At 41.7% G+C, this 21,472-nt stretch overlaps 1 protein-coding gene across 4 annotated transcripts in view; it reads left to right on the top strand.

Annotated features, from left to right (window-relative positions):
- pcbp3 (poly(rC) binding protein 3) overlaps positions 1-21,472 on the top strand; it is an 80,609-nt gene that overhangs the window by 13,949 nt on the left and 45,188 nt on the right. For all 4 annotated transcript variants that reach the window (XM_066686675.1, XM_066686676.1, XM_066686673.1 and 1 more), the window contains exons 2-4: positions 16,406-16,485; positions 16,637-16,747; positions 17,192-17,351. The gene's annotated coding sequence lies outside the window, so the exon portion shown is untranslated. The remainder of the gene's footprint in view (positions 1-16,405; positions 16,486-16,636; positions 16,748-17,191; positions 17,352-21,472) is intronic.

Consider the following 21,472-nt stretch of genomic DNA (forward strand, 5'->3'; position numbering starts at 1 on the left):
TTTTTTTGTTGTTGAAACTGCATGTTAGTTATATGTGAAAATAACTCGGTAACACTTCAGAGATCTGTAATAATTGGGTAGCAATATTATTATTATTGTAATGAGCTGTATAAACTCATTATTTGAATGTTAGTTGCCTAATTGCTACAAAACAGTAATTTAGTGTTTATATTAGTCACCATTAGTCACCGTTTCTTAACCCAAAAAGAATGAAGAAATTCTGCTTCACTGTGAGTTTCATTTCTGACCTGTTACTTCTTTAAATAATCTAAATGATCAGGTACAGTGTGAAGTCAAAACAGGGCTGAGATTAGAGCAAAACCTCATGGTCTTAGTTTCAAACTCACGTCAGATAATAACATCCATTCTCAGATAACTGCTATAAGGAGTGGTTCTGTGTGTTTCAAATTCTTTACCCAATAAGAACTGATAAATAGGGCTCATTTCCTACTCAGAAGAAGTGATATCTTCTGATGCTATTACTTTATATCACACTGTACCTGGCATTTTGAAGGTACAAGTGAAAGCTTGAGTTAAACAGCACTGATAACATATAATGTCCGCAGAACTGCTGTAACTGTATTTAGGGTCATAATCCTATTATTATAAAACAGCTTACACACACTGCTACTGAGCTATCATTTACCAACCACCAGGAAACTCATCTTTATGGGTAAATACACCTTGTGATCATGACACAGCTGTATTATTGTCTGCCAAGGAATAAACGAAACACGAGAACGTCAGAATTATCCGTTATGTCCATTTTTCACAGATTTAACTTGGACAAGGTTAAGTTAATGTGAGTAAATCATTGGTAAAATCAGTTCCAGTGTGAGGCTTTTCAAATAAAGATTGGAGGCTTAGTTGCATGTCTTGTGGGAGGGTTGGTTTATTTTCTTTTTTTATTTTAGCAGTTTTTCATTCCCGTAATACTGGTAGAACTTGGGGGATGAACGTATCTAGAAGACTGCACTGTGCAGATGTTAGAGAGCACATATACTTTGATTGAATTCCCAATCAGAACAAGTAGTTTGTGGCAGTATCAGGAATAGAGCAAAACATTTAACAGAGAATTAACAACAAAATAGTTCAGTATTTAGTGTGTTTTCCCTGTTCTTTTGTTATAGATTCAGTTCTTTTAAAGAGATTTGTTTTTAGTGTGTATTTAAATTTAAAAGCATCTGTATAACGTTTATACAACACCAAAGTTCAGTTTTCTAAGTTGGTTTTTACTGCACAATCCTAAAAATACAGTATACATTCAATAATCAAAATCTTGGCAGCTCCACATCCTTTCAGAATGGTCTTCTTACAATTAAAATAAGCAGAGAATTGTGAATTTTTTTTTTTCAGATCTGAAATAAGAATAAAGCATTATTCTTTTATTTCTCACTTAAAGGGAATGGCTAAGATTTTGGCTAAGATTCAGAAGCGGAGCGTCTTTTAAGGTGGGACAGCGGGTTTGTGGGGGTGGGGGAAGGGGACCCTGTCTTTTGTAATTGTCTGTAAGTTTTTATTACCACAGAAACTCATTTGTAACTCCAGTGGTTTAGATTTGTAGCACTTTCAGTAATTTCCCCCTTAAATTAAAATAAAATAAATCTATATTCCCCACCTATGCACAATATCCTAATTTCTGTTTATGCTTTTCAATGTTTGATGTTTTCTTAGTTGTCTAAATATGCTCCAGATGCCTCTGCCATGAGCAGAGAGAGAGAGAGACAGAGAGAGATAGACGAGAATACAGGACTGAGACTGTTGGTCTGTCCCAAAACCTAGTGAGCTATCTAACTAGAGAGCATTTTACGTCACAGTGAGCACGCTCCCGACACTTATGCTGCCAACTAAGATATCTTAATTTGGCCTAATTTTAAGGCATCATCCCACGAAGGCAATCCCAGGATGCACCGCAAGAACAACTCCCATCCATTTCACTCTTCTCCCAGAGCAAAAATAATTATAATCACTCTAAAAACGAGATGATTACAATCCATAGCGCAAACGCTGAGGCGACGCTAGCCACTGAGGTAAAAAGAACAGCAGTTGCGTGCAGTGGTTGGGAACAAGCCGTGATGGAATCACTAACTAAAGCATCTCAATAATCTGCCTCATGAGGATAAACGACCGTTAGAATGTTGTCGACTTAAACAGCTGTCTATGCAGTCAGTGCCTACCTAGGCAGCTCACTAGGTTTTGGGACGGACCCAGTTTGCTTTTCACTCATTTACAGACACTGGGGCTTTGTAAAAACAAATCAGACCAGTATCCAGTACGCAAACAGACTGGAGAAGAAAAAGAAGAAGAAACATCTTTAGGATTAATGTTAGCATAATTAGCATTAGCATTTCTTCTCTGCATTTGACCCCTCCGTGGTAGTGAACACATGAGTAATTCTTCACACGCACTAGGGGCAGTGAACACACACACACAACCGAAGCAGGGGGCTGTCAACCACCTCAGCGACCGGGGAGCAGTTTGGGGTTAGGTGCCAGAATTGAACCGGCGACCCTCCGGCCTCAAGCTCACTTCTGTAACCTCAAGGCCACTGTGGCACCCAAAGAGAACCAGCAAATGGCGAGGGAAGTGTTCTTTGATTACAGTCGTGAACTTCGCCTTTGAGTACTGTTTATGGGATAGTGACAGCATTAAAGGATTTGCAGGTCTTGCATATATGGAAGAGGTCTATAAACAACTTTGTGAACTCCAGTTCTAGGATCTACATTTTTCACTTTTGTTTTGTCTTGTTTTGTTTTTAATCTCTAATAGCCTCTGTAAAATCAATCCTCTGTAACCACAGATGAGTGACGCAGAATCATTGATGGACACTGGGGTGATATATTTCACCTCAGTCAGAAAATAAAAACTCCAGTGGATTAGACATAATTGACTATTGTAATCAGGATGCTCACTGTGAACAGTAAATGTATCGCTAATGTATCTGCAGTAATGATTTATTTGGGATATATTATTTTTAGTCGAGTGCTAAATTTGTACTAATGGACCATAATTTGAAAGATTAAATTGTGCTTGGATCTGTTTGTATTCACTACCTTACAGTGATGTTAGTCAGTTGGGCAAAGCCAAAAATGTGTCAGGCTTCCTCTACGATGACTTACAGCAAAACAACATGGAGTCAGTTCTGAAGGAGAGCACTATTGATCACTTCCCAGTCAGGCTGCTAACAATACATCATTTTTCTTAACTGCTCGAGTCACATTATGCCAAGTACGTTTAAGAGTTAACTGGCTGTGTGACACGAGCATGGACAGAGTTCGCTTTTGTTTGTGAATAGTAAATATTGTAAACATTGTACAAGCATCAGTTGCAGTACAATGCAAATATATAAAAAAATAGCAGTGGTTTATAATGTATTCAAATGAAAGCAATACGAATAATGTGTTTAATGGTTATCAGTTTTACGCCTGGAATGTATTCCATAATTGTGAGACCGTCGCCATTTAAGATAAGGTATGTGGTAAAATGTTCAAAGACCTCAAACAGGAAATGCAGTCATGGCATGAAAGGAGCATCCTGGAAAAGGCCTCGTCTTTTATGAGCTGAAATATCCTTGAATGATTTCCACAAAGTGAGTCTGCAAATGATCCATCATTTGCTTGACTGCCGTTTGGAGGGATTTTAGGCATGTCGTCTAACATTTCACCAACAATTTCACCAGAATACCATTAAAAGATTCAGGGAATCTGAAGGAGTCTCTGGAAATGTCAAAAACAAAAACTGACAGCTCCCTGAGGTTTAGTCCCTCAAACTTCAACACTTCATAAACACTTAAGGAATGATACACGAGAGGGAGTGCTATAACAAGAGATACTGGCAGTACACCGGTGACAATACCTCAAGTGTATTATTGTGATTAAGCCACGTTTATTATTAGGTTTTAATATGTCATGATTCCAGGAGGAAGAGTTCCATTCCGTCACACATTACTTTTTGCTCTTTTCAGTGAATTCTGGATCGTTAACTTGTGCGATGTTGGACCCGTGCAGGATGTTTCTGAACTCTGGTTCTCTCCAGGAGCCGCTCCGTGTTCACAGCAGATTTGTTGGAAACAAGGCTGAATTATTCAGAGCTGCTCTCTGTCCAAATCAGGACAGACGCTGATATAAACGCATTAAATCAATAAGATGTCATGGTTTATCTATTGTTTACAGTGGATTCAGACCCTAGTGGTATATATCAGACACTAAACAATGCCAAGTACCCAGTACACAGTCACTGAAACCACACAGATTTAGCAATTTACATTTATTTATTTTTATTTTTATTTTTATTTATTTTCTTTTGTTCATCAGAAAGCTGATGATGGTCCACTGCGCCACAATCCTTTACTCTGTAAAGTCCAGGGGAGGTACGGTGGCGCAGCAGGTAGTGTCGCAGTCACACAGCTCCAGGGAATCTGGTTGTGGGTTCAATTCCCGATCCCGCTCCGGGTGACTGTCTGTGAGGAGTGTGGTGTGTTCTCCCTGTGTCTGCGTGGGTTTCCTCCGGGTGACTGTCTGTGAGGAGTGTGGTGTGTTCTCTCTGTGTCTGCGTGGGTTTCCTCCGGGTGACTGTCTGTGAGGAGTGTGGTGTGTTCTCTCTGTGTCTGCGTGGGTTTCCTCCGGGTGACTGTCTGTGAGGAGTGTGGTGTGTTCTCTCTGTGTCTGCGTGGGTTTCCTCCGGGTGACTGTCTGTGAGGAGTGTGGTGTGTTCTCTCTGTGTCTGCGTGGGTTTCCTCCGGGTGACTGTCTGTGAGGAGTGTGGTGTGTTCTCTCTGTGTCTGCGTGGGTTTCCTCCGGGTGACTGTCTGTGAGGAGTGTGGTGTGTTCTCTCTGTGTCTGCGTGGGTTTCCTCCAGGTGACTGTCTGTGAGGAGTGTGGTGTGTTCTCCCTGTGTCTGTGTGGGTTTCCTCTGGATGCTCCGGTTTCCTCCCACAGTCCAAAAACACACGTTGGTAGGAGGATTGGCGACTCAAAAGTGTCCGTAGGTGTGAGTGAATGTGTGTGTGTGTGTCTCTGTTGCCCTGTGAAGGACTGGTGCCCCCTCCAGGGTGTATTCCTGCCTTGCGCTCAATGAATCCAGGTAGGCTCTGGACCCACCGCAACTCTGGACTGGATAAGCGGTTACAGATAATGAATGAATGTAAAGTCCAGGCACAGCACTGTCTTGTAAGCGCTGGTGTTGTTGCTAGGTTACATGTGTTTTGCGGAGTGATACGTGAAGAACTTCAGTCAGAGTGCCATTATCGTATAATATTGGCACTCCTGGAACTTCTCTCAGCCAATCACATCGCAGGGTCGGAACTGTGGTATAATATTCACTGCAGCACAGCACAGTGGAATCTATATAGCAACAATATCAATATCAAAGTATATGACAAAATTAAATCACAATCAATAACAATGATATGATTTGTAAGCTCATATTTAATATTTCAATATTCATTATTTACAACATCTGTCACTGACTGACGGTCATTAGAGGGCGCTGTCGTCAGTTCATTGCGCTCAATTTTAATGTTAGTTTAAACATATTAATATTGACAAAGCCAAGAGGTTGTTGTTTGATGTTGATATCGTGTTGCTTCCAGTTCTTGGCAGATTTTCTGTGACTTTATTGTTCATATCGATATCTGAATTATACCGTATCAACTGAAATTAAGAAATGTATTGTGATATAAATAGTGGCCGTATCATCCAGCTCTGCAACAACGTTAAAAACAAGCTGAATCTTGTCTGAATGAGTACTGTGCTAAAAGATAAATAAACATTTTGAAGCGGATTATGCGGGCTCATGAGCAAGATGTTTTAGGGACTGTCATGTTTATTTAAGTATAACAGCAGCAAGCTGCATTCTGTACCTTTTACAGCATCCTGGTTGTGAGGTGGTGGATACCAACTTGTCTGTCTCTCAGTGTAAATGCTTGCCGCATTGTGAAATGATGCACAATGAACAATGAAGGCCTTATATAGTGGTGCACAGGATGATGGCAAACATAAATAATCGCCTTCAGCATTGGATCAGTTGGCATCTTCATTCCCCAAATGATTATATGATTAAATTTTGCATAAAACCCTGAATGCTCTCGCTTGGGAACTGTGGTAAAACGAGATGTTGGTGTTGTTGTCCCACTGCCCACATGCCATCGCTCTGGTTTGATGTTAGTGGAACAGGAGGAAAGCCTGTGTTTCAGGGTCCTCTTTCTGGTTCTCTCCGTTTAGTGTGGCTCTTATAATTAGATTTTCTGGAGTCACTAGCCACACTCTCACAAAATTCCTGTTTTTTTTTTTTAAAGAATGCCCTAAAGAACTAAACCCACTTCTTCACTTTTTTCTAAGTTAATGACAACCCTCCTGTCCAGCACACATCTGATAGAAAAGACTGACCATTGCGGTCTCCTGCAAGACCAGTTACCTGCCCTCCATTCCTGGCATCTCCTACACTCCAGACCTCCACTGCTCTTGCAGTTTCCCATCCAATGCACCAGCATATATGATGGGACTTATTCCGCACAGACGTTTACTAAAGGCCCTTACGACTCACACAGCCTCCAAAGCAGCTTCTACCTGTGCAGTTTTAAATGATGGCTCCTAACATTAGAATAACGGAAGTGGTTCAACCAGAGGAGGGTGTGCCCTCTTTGTTCCTCTTATGGTTTCTTCTTCTAGTTTCGAGGGAGCTGTTCTTTGCCACAGCCACTTTTTGGGAAGCTCATATAGGGATATTTGTGCTTGTTTAAATTCTGGATTTCTGTAAAATGGCTTTGTGACACCGTCAGGTTTTTAAAAAGTGCTGTATGAATAAATTTGACCTTTTTTGTGATTGGTTTAATTCAGACTGAATTAACTCATCACAGTTTGTTTTTCTTATAAACAGATGATAAACAGCGCCTGTGTCTGTCTAGAGAATGTGATCAGTTTTACTGATGATGGGTCCAGGTCTGTTTACAGTTAGATTGGCAAGGGCCTGACCAGTCGTGGGTCTTTTTCACTGTGGTGTGTGTGTGTGAAGGTGGTAGTGTCCTTTTAATATTATTTGCTAAAAGCTTTGAACGCGGTGCTGTTAAGCTCCTGTATCTGCCTTTGTGTGAAAGGGACCGACCCCCTGTGCCCCGCTAGGTTTTTCCTGTGCATAAGCAGTTTTGCTGACTTTTTGCTTACGCTTTCCTGCGCTGTTTTTGTGTACGTGTGTGTGATCGTGATCCCTCTGCTCCCTGTGTTTGCGTTCCGGCCCGCTGAAACCTCACGTCTGCTTCTGAACCCTTCCCAACTCCTTAAACAGGATTTTTCAAATAATTTTGTCATGAGCAAACCCAGCGCACACCTACACTCCCGGGCTGGAGGTTTTCATGCAGGATTGTAGAAAACGCTGCTTAAAAAACTGCTTTCTTCAACGGCTCCTGTCGAGCTTGTGCACCGTTGGCTGGAACATTTTTGAGGATTATTTATTTGCTTTCAGTAATCTGTCATTTCAGCATCGCTGATGGCCTCACTCACTTCACCCCACAAATTATTTTGAATCAGCAGAATATTTTAGTCCATTTTTACACCGTTGTCAGCCACTTAATGTTTTCTTCATTTTAATCTAATTGAAAAAGAAACTGTGGAAACGTTTGATTGATTAGGGCCTGTACAGCTGGGAGATTCATTCCCAAATCAATGACTGCTTCAATTTATGCATTAAAGAATGCGCACACCCACTGGATTGAGCCTGGCTTTTTACTCGCCTGTGCTGAGAGACTTGCTGGGGTTTTATACCTCGAACTGTTTAGAACCAAAAAAGGGCTCATTTCAGCACTGAAGTCCCTGCTGGTGGTGAGCACATTCTCTTTCATTATAACGTCAACAATTTAATTTTAACATCAACTAAGTGTTTTAACGGCTAAACGGCTTTGCTTTTGACTTATTTTTTTAGCTTTATTACTCTGAGGGTATTAATGAGGAATTCATAGTTTTATAGTGTTTTTAGTATTTAATTAGGCCCTGATTTAATATGAACACTAAGAGAAAAATTAACCTTAGAGCCCCACTCCCTAAGAGAACCCATTTTATTAAAAACACATTTCACTGTTTTTGGCCCCCAACAATCCTTTGGAAAGATTTCTAAGTCATAATTTTGGCATTAAAAGCTGTTTAATTAAATTAAACACTGTGTAATTAAATTTTGACCTGAGAATGTGTGTGTGTGTGTGTGTGTGTGTGTGTGTGTCACCCTGTGAAGGACTGGCGCCCCCTCCAGGGTGTGTTACTTCCTTGTGCTCTGTGATTCCGGGTAGGCTCCGGACCCACCGTGACCCTGAACTGAACAAGCGCTTACAGACAATGAATGAACGAATGAAGGAATCACTCTAACATTTTGTGTCATCATATTCAAGTACGAATAGACATTTCACTTCTATTTTCCACCAGAATGGAGCCAATAGACAGTAAACAAGTGTAGCTAGCCACATTAGAAAAAAAAAAAAAACATGGCAGAAAAAACCTGAAGCTGATGTACTGTACATGTTTAGAGCCCTGGAACGTTACGTGCACCTGTACGAAAGACAAGCCAAAAAAATGCTCAGAAAAAATGTTGATTTACGCTGAAAAAACGAAACAGTTTGTGAGAATTCTAACTATTTCAGTGAGCTACAAAATATTGTGAATGAAGTAATATTGGCTCAGAGAGAGGGATCAAACATGGACACATACAGAGGGCTCTTTCAGAGTCTGCTTCCCTCCTGTAAGATCCAAACACAGATCTGGACTTTGCTTCCTGGCAGAGATGTCTCTTCTCATCTAAAATCCTCTGGCATTTGAAGCAGTCAATGATGTCATGTCTCCTGACAAGATTCCCAGGCATTTGGAAGAAAAACACGCTCATTAGCATATTTTACTGCTGGGATTAGAGTTTTTATTCTGCGTGACCTTGCCTGCGTTCACTGTAAACACACTGTAAAGACAAAGAACGCTTCGGTGTTGACTCATCTGACCATCGGATATTTGTGATCGTGGAGAACTGGTGAATTCTCGTACATTCCTCCTCACCGTAAATGAGGGTGAAATAATCTAGATCCTTCATGTGTTTATCACTGCTTCAGTTGTTTAAAATTAAATTCAAAGTCATGGATTAATGCAGAAGCTTTACTACAGAAGTAGGTTTCTCTGAAAATTGTGCATCTCTAAGAAACTTTTCCCATAAAAAAAAAAAAAATCAAGAAGTGTCAGAAAAATACAGACAATGCAAATGCTGTCCAATAGCAGTGAACATTCACATGCCATCTGAAAAGGTTTTATATGTAATGATGATAATGAAAAACTAATGGTAGCTTCTGGGGCATTAGTTCTAAATGTTGGCCCTGTCATCAGGAGATTGCAAATTCAATCCTGACAACCAGGAGCCCAAGAGAACACCACAATGCCTTACTCACTTGGATTGTAGGATGGTCCACTTTTGCCTCCATTCTCTCTACCCAGGGTGCCAGCTTGCGCAACTATTTGTCAGCTGATGTGACAGATCAGAGCAGTTTGCATTCTGCTACTGCACGTTAAACTGCTGTTTCATTAGTGACTGTTCAAAAAGATGTACAGGCTCGGCCAAGCATTCTGAAAGAAGGACCTGCTTGCCCCGTTGGGGAGACTCACTGATGAGTGGAATTGGCAGATTTGGCAAACACGTACATATAATTAATTATGTTTTAAATCATTAAATTGTGCAGAAGGTTTGGTTGAGTTCCATTTTAAGGCCGTTTGTGATACCACACCACACTCCACACTGACAGTCACCCGGAGGAAACCCACACAGACACAGGGAGAACACACCACACTCCTCACAGACAGTCACCCGGAGGAAATCCACGCAGACACAGAGAGAACACACCACACTCCTCACAGACAGTCACCCGGAGGAAACCCACGCAGACACAGGGAGAACACACCACACTCCTCACAGACAGTCACCCGGAGGAAACCCACGCAGACACAGGGAGAACACACCACACTCCTCACAGACAGTCACCCGGAGGAAACCCACGCAGACACAGAGAGAACACACCACACTCCTCACAGACAGTCACCCGGAAGAAACCCACACAGACACAGGGAGAACACACCACACTCCTCACAGACAGTCACCCGGAGGAAACCCACACAGACACAGAGAGAACACACCACGCTCCTCACAGACAGTCACCCGGAGCAGGACTCGAACCCACAACCTCTAGGTCCCTGAAGCTGTGTGACTGTGACACTAGCTGCACCACACTGTCCAGAGTGAATCAGTTTTGCTTATTAAAATGATAGTTTACCTCTGTATTCTTTGAACCTTCATGACCATTTGAAAATCATCGTTTTTGTCCACCCTCTTAGACTTTTTTTTCCTCATAGATTTTTTTAGAGGATGTAGAAGCTCTTGTTTATTACTATGGTGGAATCACACACTTTGAGGGTAAATCAGTCATTCATGAGAGCTTGCCAAGGCCTGGGGCTACATGCTGTAGTAGAGAGAACCGTTTTTCGTTCTTGTGAAACCCTTGTCCTTCCTCACTGGATTTCAAAATATACAGATTCATACAAGTACCTTCAGATAATCTTTGCCTGGAAAACAGGATGCAGTGTGTGTGAGACCTCTGAGAACTCCTGTAGCCATACAGCCTTTAGCTGAATGGAAATAGAAAAAAAATATATCTTGGCTTTATAATTTGAAGTGCAAAGTTAAAAGCCCTGTTATTCATTATTAATACTGACAATATAAATAGTTTAGTGTCCATTAATATTTCATGAATGTTAGGCAAAACATTTGAGTGACTGATGTTTGGAAAATGGTACAGTTCTTGTCTGCGTCTTCAGGCTAATGTAGTGCTGGCAGGAGTTTAGATTTCACTGCTACATGGATATTGGTGAAGATTATTAGTGGTAGTAGTAGTAGTAGTAAGGCTTGTGATTTCAGTAGAAGTCATTTAATCAGTCACACTAAGTGATAAGGTTTAATAAATGTTAAGGATTCTCATTTTCTGGCTTTAGGGCGGCACGGTGGCGCAGCAGGTAGTGTCGCAGTCACACAGCTCCAGGGGCCTGGAGGTTGTGTGTTCGATTCCCGCTGTGGTGTGTTCTCTCTGTGTCTGCGTGGGTTTCCTCCGGGTGACTGTCTGTGAGGAGTGTGGTGTGTTCTCCCTGTGTCCGCGTGGGTTTCCTCCGGGTGACTGTCTGTGAGGAGTGTGGTGTGTTCTCTCTGTGTCTGCGTGGGTTTCCTCCGGGTGACTGTCTGTGAGGAGTGTGGTGTGTTCTCCCTGTGTCTGCGTGGGTTTCCTCCGGGTGACTGTCTGTGAGGAGTGTGGTGTGTTCTCCCTGTGTCTGCGTGGGTTTTCTCCGGGTGCTCCGGTTTCCTCCCACAGTCCAAAAACACACGTTGGTAGGTGGATTGGTGACTCAAAAGTGTCCGTAGGTGTGAGTGTGTGAGTGAATGTGTGTGTGTCTGTGTTGCCCTGTGAAGGACTGGCGCCCCCTCCAGGGTGTATTCCCGCCTTGTGCCCAGTGATTCCAGGTAGACTCTGGACCCACAGCGACCCTGAACTGGATAAGCGGTTATAGATAATGAATGAATGAATGAATATTCTGGCTTTAATTCACTGATGCAGGTTGTCGTCGTCTGTAGTTGAAGGGGCCGTAAATGAGAGAACTCTGTGCTTGTTACTCTCAAAGACACAGGTGAGTGTTTCAGGGCTCCCTTCCCCCTCGCTGTCATCCCCAACCTCAGACTCAGAAGCAGGTACATTCTCGTCTGCTGCTTGAGCTGGGGTCACAAGCCAAAGCATGTGCAAGTTATCCTCTTAAAGCCAAAGAAACCCTGGCGAAGAGAATTACCTTTAAGATTAATTAACATTAATGTGTCCAGATTTGTGTCAAGGTTTCGTTAGCTGAACGCCCCGCTGTGTTGAAATAAAATTTCACTTCCGGGACCCTCTGGAATAGCAGTGTGTGTGAAATGGGAGATCAAATCTCCTGTTCTTCAAAAGGAAATAATTATCTCTTGATGCTCCGTGTGAACCCTGTCCCAAAGATCAAGGGCACACACCGCTATAAAGGTCCACGCAGGATTAAAGGGCCCGTATCATAATAAAATCAAGCTTCTGCATCGAAGACCACAATCAAAAATATTATATTTTGAATTAAGATTTATGACGAAATAAATTAATGATCTCATTTGCATATCATTTACATACAATCTCTGTGTTTGTCTTTACCCATTTACACTGAAACTGTAAACTTTTGCAGTTATCATCCTGTTTCTTTCTGTGGAGTAAAGAGATGTTGAAAAATCTGTCTCTAACTTTCTCATGTTTAATTTATTTTTATTAGTGACCTGCTGAAAGTATAGTGTGCCTTTGTTTGTTTGTCTTTTCATGGCTTCACAATTGTGGTGAAACCCTGGACACTGTGTTGTAGGTTAAAGCAGGTTAAGACCTGTTTACAGTGCTAGCATCTCAAGCACTATGTATAAACTCTCTGAATAGGTGATTCTTAGAAAGCTGTGTTGTGTAGTCACTCTGCTGTGCCAGTAGAGGGCAGTCTACCATCAGTCTGCTTGTATTTGTGCAGCATTACGGACTGCTAAAATGATTTCATCTTGTATTGTGGCTTTCCTCAGATAAAGGAGCACATATAAATGTATCTGAAGACTGCTGCTAAAAGGATGGACTCTTTTCGTGGATGATACGTCATTAACATGCTTCCACACACAGTTCAAACTGTTTCCTCTTCCTTAAAGCACAGAAATATGTATTTGATAGGAGTGTTGTTAATGAATATTACAGATAGAATGGTACATGTGGAGGAAAGCATAGATATTGTGCATTCTACACATGTTCTGAGCTTTAAAAACAGGTTTATTACAAAATACACTGTAAAACAGGTTCATAGACGTTTCATGGATGTTTTGAATGTCTGGGTTGACACTGTTAATGTGTATAATGCACCAGTTAATATCAAACCCCACAGAATGGCTTAGTCCACAGCTTGACCATTTGATTGTGTTGAAATTTTGGGTGTTTTTTTCAGTATGGGAGTCACCAATGAATAATGAGTAATTGCTTCATCCTGATCAGGCCCTGAGAGAAAGGAGATGGAGGACCACTGTTGTTCCACTGAGGGTAGAGTTGGAGGTCCACTAGTGTTTTACACAGCGTTTTCTGGACGGATCACTGCTGATTAAACAAAAAGAAAAAAACACATTCTAACACTTTTCCATTCACAGTCCAATTTACAGTTTTCTCCTTCATTAGGTTCTTTTTGTTATTCTTTATAAATAAGATTATTAAATAATTATAATCAGCACAGTGTCAACATTTTTATCATTTAATCATTTTATATCAGACTTATACTCATTATTATATCTCTCAGAGTTGTTGGTAATATCTGTATTAGTGTGTTTTCCAGAATAAAAGTCTCTGTGAATGTAAAATCTGTGTGAGGAGATTATAAATGAGTTCTATCCGGTACAGGACAGTAATCTGAGGGGTCCGATGGTGGACCAGCAGTGGGCTACAGTCAGTGGTGTGACAGCCTTTTTATGACAGTGGACCGGTATATGCTCATTGTCTGGGGGGTTGTGGAACACTGGGAACTAAAATCAGAAACGTCCTGGACGGGGTGCTAGTGTATCACAGGGCCACTGAATTCACCCAGACCAGGAAGACACCTTGTAACACTGTATCTTATTCCTATATAACAGATCTGAGTATCTTATCCTGATTGAGAAGGTTGAGCCTATACGGTCCATTACCAATAGATGGAGCTGTGTTCTCAGAGGCAGCACTGAAGTGTCTCTCTCACTCAGCTGATAAAGTGTTGACTCATTACTGCTGTCTGTCTGAAGGATTCTATTCTATTGCCTGAACTGGTCAGTGCCAGCTCTGACGTAAGGTTCCTCCATCCAAGTCAGCTCATTAAAAATCAAATTTAAAGACGAGGCGGTGATCTACACCTTTTGTATATTTTATATAGCCGTGGCACACAGTGAGGGCAGCAGGTCTTGCAGGTTTCATTTCAGCCCTGCACTGCGCTAATTAGTGAAATCAGGTGTTCTGCTGCATAGTTAAAGCTAATATGTCCAGGCATTGTGAATGAATTCCATCAAGTGCCCCTCATAGACAGCACACTGTGCAGGGCTTGTTTAAATTGCTTGATTGAGTTCTAGATTAAGAATCAAGGGTCTCATACCTGGGAGGAGGGCAGTTGACCTTTATCAACATCCCCTTTTAAGTTCATCTTAATCAGTGATAACCACCAAGTTACAGTGCTGTGGAAAAGTTAGAGACCACCCTTCCTTGATTGATTTCCCGCCATTTTGCAGGGAGTATTTAAGAAGAGATTATGTGCTTAATGTAAGGAGGAGAGAATGGGAAGTGAATGGAAACCCAAAGTATTCTTTAGATCAAATGGAACAATACTGTAAAACCTAGCAAGGTTAGATTAACAGTAATTAAAGCTTTCAGAGAGAAGATCAAGCCTCACTCTGGCTTCAGGTTAAAAAAAAATACAAAATCACAAGTTTCTGTCCATCCTTCCACTGTGAGAAGGAAACTCAGTGCTCTAGGTGTGAATACATGTTCTAGGGCGTAGAATTAGCATGGATGGAACTGATGTGTCCATTGATTATTGAATTGTGTCCACCAATAATTTGACTCCATCAAAAAAAAAAAACAGATCTGTCAACTTCTCATTACCCTACAGGTGCAGAAAGGGTTAAATCATGTTCTATACATTTGGTTGTGAGTAGCGCCAAAACTTCCATTAGTGCAAGACAAATGGAAGACACATGGGGGTCAAAAGCGAGTGAGGAGGGCAGCAAAAAAGAAGGTGGAGCTATTTTTCAAAGAAACGTGTGAGTCACTTAAAGTGAAGTTTGCTAATGAAATAAGACCTGTTTCATTTACACTATGGCTGAAGTAAACTGAAGTCTAAACTACTTCTTTGTCAGTCATTAGTTTAATATTAATTTAACATTATATCATACAAACAATCAATTTTCCACCGCTTATCCGGGTCCGGGTCACAGGGGAAGCAGTCCAAGTAAAGAAACCCAGACCTCCCTCTCCCCAGCCACTCCTTCCAGCTCCTTTATACATTATATAATTCATGATTTTAATTATGAAATGGTATTCAGTACAGGGCCGGCACAGTGGAGCAGTAGGTAGTGTCACAGTCACACAGCTCCAAGGCCCTGGAGGTTGTGGGTTTGATTCCTGCTCCGGGTGACTGTCTGTGAGGAGTGTGGTGTGTTCTCTCTGTGTCTGCGTGGGTTTCCTCCGGGTGACTGTCTGTGAGGAGTGTGGTATGTTCTCCCTGTGTCTGCGTGGGTTTCCTCCGGGTGACTGTCTGTGAGGAGTGTGGTGTGTTCTCCCTGTGTCTGTGTGGGTTTCCTCCGGGTGACTGTCTGTGAGGAGTGTGGTGTGTTCTCCCTGTGTCTGTGTGGGTTTCCTCCGGGTGACTGTCTGTGAGGAGTGTGGTGTGTTCTCTCTGTGTCTGCGTGGGTTTCCTCCGGGTGACTGTCTGTGAGGAGTGTGGTGTGTTCTCTCTGTGTCTGCGTGGGTTTCCTCCGGGTGACTGTCTGTGAGGAGTGTGGTGTGTTCTCTGTGTCTGAGTGGGTTTCCTCCGGGTGCGCTGGTTTCCTCCTACGCTCCAAAAACACACGTTGGTAGGTGGATTGGCAACTCATAAGTGTCCGTAGGTGTGAGTGAATATGAATGCGTGTCCCCCTGCGAAGAACTGGCGCCCCCTCCAGGGTGTTTCCATGAATTGCGCCCAGTGATTCGGGTTAGGCTCCAGACCCACCGCTGCCCTGAACTGGATAAGGGTTACAGACAATGAATGAATGAATATTCAGAATAGTTTAAAAGCACACAGAATACCAGTATATCAGTATATATAGTATATCAGTCCTTTATTGTTTTGTCACAAAGCAAAGAGAAACAAGAAAATAAACAAGCATTGGGGGCTTCTCACCATTGTCAAGAGCAAATCTACGCCCTTAAATGTGTTACTAAGGAAATGAAATGACTGAAAGTGTTGGCAATTAATTGGATTGTGAGAAGAAGTAAATGTAACCAACTCATGAGGCTGAACTCTGGAGGTGTGAAAAGCTGAAAGCAAATCTCCCCAAAAATGAAGGCTGTAATAAAGAGAGAGAACACACTTGTACTGATAGATATTGTAATTATTGTAGTTATTGAATTGTTCTATATGTTTTCAACTGTTTATTTACCTGACACCGAAAGGCTGATATGTACTTAATGGTGATAACGAGTGTAAATTAAATGAAGGGGGTCTGTGACTTTTGCTTAACACTGTAAAACTCAGATGAGTGCTAAACTGATTGTAAAACTATTATTTGATGGAATTTTTATGTCTCATTGCTTTTCTGTTCACAGAGTCATCCATTAAGTAAATCAGCAAGAAGAAAAGCTTTAATTATATCTACAAATCTCTTTAAAAGAAAAAGGAGGCTTAGGTATTTATGTCCCATTTATTTTGAATACAGTGGACATTTTATTGGATCACAATTATTATGAATATGCTGAAAGTCTGTGATGTGCCTCTCTCTCTCTCTCTCTCTCTCTCTCTCTCTCTCTTTCTCTCTCTCTCTCTCTCTCTCTCCCCAGGTAGAACTGCACTGGACAGACTGAGTTCTCCCCAGTTTTCTGGAAGTGTGACAGCACTTGGTCACATGACCTGGAAGAGAAAACCCAAGAGACCTTTTGGATCCCTCTCTGGTTAGAGACCCATTTTATCTGTCACTGCATTAGACTTCTGAGGAATGTGTGCTCATTATTATCTTATTATGAAAACCCTTTGTGATCTAAAAAAATGTTTAATTTCAATAGGAAACAAATTTAATTTTCCTTAACCTGTAATACTTGCTAATTAATTAGTCACGAGCCCATGCAAATGCTCTCGTTTTCTGTGGGGCTTTTCCTAACGAGGCGATTCAGCTAAGCGTATGATAAATAAAATCAGTACCCATATGGTTCCTGTGTGTTCACCCATGCTGATGGGGGAGTGAAGCCCCTTTGGCTGCAGCTAAGGCCCTGATGCGGCCAGTGTGCAGCGTATGGATGCCGCGCATCACTGGCCAACAGGGCTAATCTACATGACGACACTAGTGTGGCTTTTTTTGTTTGTTTCTGTTGTTGTTGTGTTACCCCGTGTTCTTGTAGAATGGGCCAGTTATCAACCTGGAAAGAAGTCTAAAGGCTGATGTGCTGATCCACACAGCGACACAGCTGCGCTCTCTCTCTCTCCTCCTCCTCCTTCTCACAAAGTCTGCCTATCCCACGCCATTTATGCCCTGAGAGCCGCAACCGTGCGCAACTCCCGGTGAGTGTCCCGTTCCCATTTCTGTTCTACTGCTCTCTGTCAGAAACCTGCATGAAGCTCTTCTAAACCTGCCTCCCTCAGACAAGCATCAGGCCTGTGATTCCACCCTCCGCTGATATTTGTAATGCATTCCTGCCATAATTCTTGGTTTCCCATCCTGGAGGGTAGAGTACTGCACAGCTGAGCATTGTCATTAATCCCAAAGCAGCAGGTAGTTTCCAAACTTTTCTAAAAAACTGTAAATAAATGTGTACTGAAGGCTAGGAGGGCCCTAACATTGTCTGTGGGCCATGACGTTTGTATGTGCAGCTGTGTGGATGAACAACTGCTCATGTAGGTCTTACAGAAATAACTGGTAGTGATATACAAACCAGATCTGAATTTGCCCACTGTGGGACTAACACAGGATTATCTTATCTTTGTAACTAAAGTTGCAGCTAAAACTGAGATTTGTTAAATTGAATGAACAGTTATTTAAGTGAGAAAAAAAAGCATGTAAATATTTTCATTGTTTCCATTGACACAGTAAAACACTCAAAAATAGCTTGGACAGAGGCAAAATTGGACAGAAAAAGTTATGCAGGGAGCACTGTTTTGGAAGGTTTCTCAAAAGAGTGTCCACCAAAGCATTAGTCGTCACAAGCAAGGATCCGTCATCATCCACCAAACTGTGAGAGAATTGTCCATCAGTTCAAAGACAGCATTTCTCAGCACAAGACTTTAAAGGATTTAGGTTTTTGCGTCATCTGCAGTTGATAATATCATGAAAAGCTTCAGGGAGTCAGGGGAAATCTCTGTGCATAAATGCCAAGGGCAGTGTTTACCATCGATACCTCAGGCAATTTATGAAACTCGTGCTACCCTGATGTACGAAGCCACCTGGGAATTATTTAACACCGTCTGCTGCCGCATCAAGGAACGCAACATGGAAACTGTTTTATGCAGAGAGCAATGTATTAATTTTGTGTGAAAACACAGGTCATCATTCCACCAAAAGACATTGGAAAAATGTCCATGTTTCCGGTTGTTTGTGGGAAAAATAGACGTTGGATTCTATTTGCCAAAGACGGTGGGGGGGGGAAGCACCATCCAGGATGTTACCAATGAAAAGTGCCTAAGAGAGCATCTGTGATGGCATATGGGTGCATGGCTGGCCACTGCTTGTTGATCTGCCGATATGTGAAGTTACCTTTGATGAAGAGGCTTATTCTGGTATTTTGATGCAACATATGTCATCAAGATAATGTCTTTTCCGTGGAACTCCATTCCTATTTCTGCAGGCCTGGTTCATTGGCATTGGAGTTTCAACAGCGTGGCTTTGTAGTCATGGAATGCGCGTGGTTGACAGGCTGGAGTGTTGTCCTTATATATCTCCTATTGAAAAAGCATGGTGCATCGTAGAGGAGAATCAGACACTAGCGACCACAGGATGTTGAACAGCATGAGTCTTGTAAACAGCAGGATTTGCAAATCTGCACTAACTAGCGTCTTCAATTTAAACAAATTAAAAATTCAAATTTAAAGAAAACATAACTTGACCCAGTGGTAAACATGCTTCTGTCCCACTTTTTTTGTGTGTTACAAGTATGAATTTTAAAACTTGTTTAAATTTAATAGAATCTTTTCTTTGTCCTTTTGTCTGTTAAATAAATATTTAAGTGAATTAAGAAATCACCAACATCAGTTTTATTGCATTTTCAGAAAGTATCTTACTAATGAGTCTTCTGGAAATGCAGTTTGTATGAGAACATGGGATATTCAGCACTATTCAAGTTATCTGGTCTCACTAGCTGCTCTACATTGTGAATCAGTTTATCATTATTTATTGGCCAGCATGTTAGCATGGAGCTAAAGCATTAGCTTGGGACACTATAGAAAAATCACACTTTTATAATATTGCATAGCAATCAGGTGCAGGGGGGGTGCCTCGATTTCAAGTCTTGAAGCATCATCATGCAGTGTTTTTGGTGTCTTAAAAGTCAGTATCAACTCTTGGCCAACACGATGTTAAATAATTACATTTATAATAAATATAAGTAATGTTATGTATTGTAAAACAAGTGAAGTTATGAAGAAATCTGCTTTGAACACTGTTAGAAAAACTGTCGCTGTGGTGGTACCATTAAGGAAACGTATTTGTACCTTAATCTATTATAATTGTAGATTTTAAAATTGCATTGATTTCATACGTAATATTTCATCTCCAGGACTTCTGTTCTCTCATTTTACACATTTCTGTAATGAAAGATTACAAATATTAGCATCACATGCTGGAGATTAGTGTGGGCAGTACTTGTGGCATACTTGGTGGTGCAACAGTGTCTTCAGGTTGTGGGTTCTCCCCTTGTCTGCATGGGTTTCATCTGGGTGCTCTGTTTTTCTCCTAGAGTGCAAAATCACAATGTTGGTAGGTAGATTGTCCATGTAAAAAGTATCCATAGGCATGAGTGTGTATGTGAGTGAATGGCCTGGCGTCCTGTGATTCTGGGAGGAACTGGATAAGTGGCTACAGAAGACGAATGAATGAATGAATTCACTTGATGCCCCTTTGACTGTGGCCTCACAGATCTGTGCTTTCTCAGTGTGTTTAGAATTTATATAATATGGCATGAAGATATTACATATCTGTGGAAGTGAAGAAGTGGTCTTTTCAAGTAGATTGGTTTGAGAAAGGTGTGATCACACAGCGGGAGTGTTAGAAGTGAGTCTCTGTGGTGCTGGTGTGTGGTGATGTTCTTAGGTGCATCGCTGCAGGTAACTTCTGAGGTTTTCCTGAACCCCTTCTTTTCCTCACTGCCTGTTACGTCACATTACTTCCCCATCACCGCGCGGAGTCTCGCCAACACCTCTTAGGAAACTCTCAAGGGAGCCCTTGTCCTTTGTCATTGTGAGCACTTTCGTCACATTGGCAGCTTTGGCTGAAGGGCGATCCACACACGAGTTGCATTAAAAATAACTTGCATGGAGCCATGGGTGTTTCTTCCACACGCTGGGTCATGACGAGTGGGTGGAGGGTCACTGGAAGAGAGGGAAGCCCAGGGCCTGGTCTTAAAAATTGGGCAGAACATAACTTTGGCCTCTTCTTTTAGTCTGGCACCGCCGGAACTTTGAATTCTCTGTGTCAAACATGAGCAGCAATCAGGAGAAAAAGGCATCATACAGTCTAGAGATGCACTTAACATCCTTCACTACATTGCAGTACATTTTCCTCAACAGTGCTGGCCGTGAACTGTCCAACCATGCATGACCTGCTAGTTTGCAAAGGGAAAAATAATCTGTTAGCAACTAATGGATGACAGTTCGAAGAATATAACGTTCTAGATAATGTCAAATGATGCTGTTGGAGTTGATGCTGGTTTGGCCTTAGGAACAAAGCAAAACATTGCTTTCTAACAGATTTACTGTATCTAATGTTACATTAAGGTGTGGCCTAGAAGAGGCATTTTCTCTTACTGACTGAGTGGCTGACTTCTAATGTTGAAAGGTGCATGTGCGAGAAGGAACTGTTAGTTCAGCCGTATTTCACAGACAGAACTTAAGGTGGCGCTACTACACCATGTGTTGTTAGTTCAGCTGTATTTCACGTTCCAGTTTGAGAACTCAATTTGAAACCTTTCAGCGCATTTCCACCGACATAAACTAGTTCACGAACCAGAAAAATCAGCTACCAGCTGGAACGAAAGAACAATAGGTTCTTCAGAGTGAACTATGACTGAATAGGAAATAAGACAGGAACACGCTCCGTTTGTGTGTGTTTCTGGGGCTGTGTTTGGCCAGAGCCTTGGTTCAGCGTTGGTTAGTTCACAAGCTCAACAGGACGCCTCTGAACACTGCAACATTTACACAGTGTTATATCTCCCAGAGAGAGGAGCACTGCTGAATTTGACTCATTTCACCTGAGTGTGGGTCTTCGACTGAAATAGTGTAAAGGGAAGTGGTGGGGGGACATTTTGTGGCATCAGTGTGTTTATAAAACTCCAAACAACAGCTTCCTTAAACTTCACCTGCTTTCACCTGTTTCACTGAATAAATAAGTAACTGTTAGTTCTTAAAATCAACACAATGTTCTTGGTCTTTGTTCTTTGGTGGTGGATCGTCTACTGTTTATTTTTAAATAAAAT

Source organism: Hoplias malabaricus, chromosome 12 (genome assembly GCF_029633855.1).
Source record: "Hoplias malabaricus isolate fHopMal1 chromosome 12, fHopMal1.hap1, whole genome shotgun sequence".
NCBI classification, from domain to species: Eukaryota; Metazoa; Chordata; class Actinopteri; order Characiformes; family Erythrinidae; genus Hoplias; species Hoplias malabaricus.